At 37.0% G+C, this 2,425-nt stretch overlaps 1 pseudogene; it reads left to right on the forward strand.

The window, feature by feature from the left end:
• Positions 1–1,565, forward strand: LOC116121800 (annotated as a pseudogene).
• Positions 1,566–2,425: the final 860 nt, after the last annotated feature.

The raw sequence follows: 2,425 nt of genomic DNA on the forward strand, positions 1-2,425 counted from the left end.
ATGACCTCCCCAATACGCTTTCGATGTGGGATTCGTTACACAGTGCAGGTACAACTCATCCAACCATCTGTTAATGGCACCAAGAATGTTCTAAACGCATGTGTGAAAGCCGAAGGGAAGAAGGTTGTGGTTGTGTCATCTGTTGGGGCCGTTGGGCCAAACCCAAATTGGCCCAAGGATAAGCCCATGGACGAGGAATGCTGCACTGACTTAGAATTTTGGAAGGCAACGTAGGTGTCTGACTAACGAAATTAATTTAGAACCGCTATTTAGTTATATTAATAAAAGTTGTTTCTTTCTTTATTGTTTCACTGTTGGCTAACCTGTCAATATGAACATCAGCAATGGTATTGCTTTGGCAAAACAATGGCAGAAAGTGAAGCTTTGAATTATGCCAAGAGAGGTGAACTCAACTCAACATAGTGACAGTTTGTCCATCCATAGTTATTGGGCCATTGCTGCAATCCACCATGAACAACAGCAGCTTATACCTCCTGAAGTTTTAGAGAGGTTTCTCTATTCCTTTTCATTCAGTTTTACCGTATTAGACCATACAAATTTTCAATAATTAACAACGCTGTGATCAACAATCATATCATGTTGGGGTGCACGAATTTGGACTACAGTTTTGGGCATATGCTGAACCTTAACGGAAATAAAACAAAAATGTATGATTGTTACTAGGATGTGAGGCAGGTTATTACTGGTGGATGTCATAATTTTACCAAGAAATATTCAAGCTAAGAACAAGACTTCAATGTCGCTAATTATGAGTAACGTTACACTCATAACATTTTCTCACAAGCAACTCCAATGTGACAGCTAAGTTGGCGTTGTCACGTCAGTTCCACCACATCTAAGATACAAAATGATTTTGACTATACCAAAGAAACGGTTGTTTCTCACAGAAGGAATAATTGTTCATAATAAGAAACAATTATTCCTTATGAAGGAATGACCGTTTGTTTCTAGTAGTGTCTTGGATGAAGTAGGAGCTAACGTGACAGTGCTAATTTGCTGTCATGTTAGGGTTGTACGAAAAAGTTATGAGACTGGATTGCAAACAAAACATTTTTGTTAAATTAAAAAGTGATCTTTGCTCATTGATTTTACTTTTGAAAACTAGTATTATGGAAAGCAGATGGATTCGAATCAGCAGATAGTGTAGGTCGGTTCGTGATGTGGCCGATGCAATCTTGCTGGTATATAAGAAGACAGAGGCAGAGGGGAGATATCTATGTTCATCATATGACATTAGAATCAAAGATTTGGTCGAAAAGTTGAAAAGTTTTTATCCTAATTACAATTACCCCAGAAGGTAAAATAAGTTGCATTTTACAGTATCAGTAGAGTAGGAGTTTTAGGTCAATTATTAAATTCTCCTAGCTGGATTTTCCATTTTTGCTCTGTTTCCCACCAGAATCTTTTTTTTTTTTTTGTTTTTTGTCATTTCTGGTATGTTCTTTTTCTTGACAGTTTTAATGAACTGGAGGAAGATAGTAAATTCAGATAAATTGTAGAATTTAGGATGGAAGTATAGGCTACTGGAGGAGACAGTGGGTTGATGCTGTGAAGAACAATGAAGAAAGTGGTGGCTTGGTAAGATAATCTGTAGCTTCCAGGTTCAGTTGGGCAGTGAAGTTCTAAAATCAAAGTACCTATTTACAGTGTTCTTTTTCGCCTTGTTAAGCATCTTGTACGGTAATATTCCCTTACAGAGAATTGATGAATAAACTAAATTTGTAATTTTGTCCTTCACCCCGGATTCAATCTAATAAGTTTACTTGATCAGAAAGATATCTCCCAAGAAACAACCAAACTTAGCCTGTAAGAAATTGTAGTTTCGTCGAAGCACTGTAATTAGAGGTTGAGGTTTTATGAAACAGTTTTAAGGGATTAAAAAACTGTTTTCCGACAACAAATCTTTGTTTTCGAGTGTTACAAAGAAAATAGTAGTACGAAAGAGACAGAAACATGCTTTGTTTTGTTCGAAGAAGGCTCAGAATTACTTGTGTTTTTCAATTCAATTCTCTACTAGAAACCACTGGTGAAGTGGTCCCTTAAGAATTAAGTTTACGATGCAACAGTAGCCCAAAACTGGTGTCTTGGACCCATCAGACCCAAACCCCTAGCCACTGGTTAAATATCCTGAAAGGTTTTTCCAGATAAAATAAGAGAAAGTAAAGATGAAACTTGTCAAAATTAGAATGGTGTTTCACACTACTTCTGATATGCCTTTGACTCTTGCGTATTCTGGGCCAACATGATTTTTGGTATTCTGAAGCTTACAATGAGGGAGCGCTTTTGGGATAAATTCTCTGGAAATAGGTTACGAGCATACCTACCATTTTAATGAAAGAAAATAATGATGCATTGTCACAGCCAGCAATAGCATCATCCATTATGAGGGTCCCTTTCTTGACTT

The sequence above is a fragment of the Pistacia vera genome, unplaced genomic scaffold (genome assembly GCF_008641045.1).
Source record: "Pistacia vera cultivar Batoury unplaced genomic scaffold, PisVer_v2 Contig1288, whole genome shotgun sequence".
Classification (NCBI taxonomy): domain Eukaryota; kingdom Viridiplantae; phylum Streptophyta; class Magnoliopsida; order Sapindales; family Anacardiaceae; genus Pistacia; species Pistacia vera.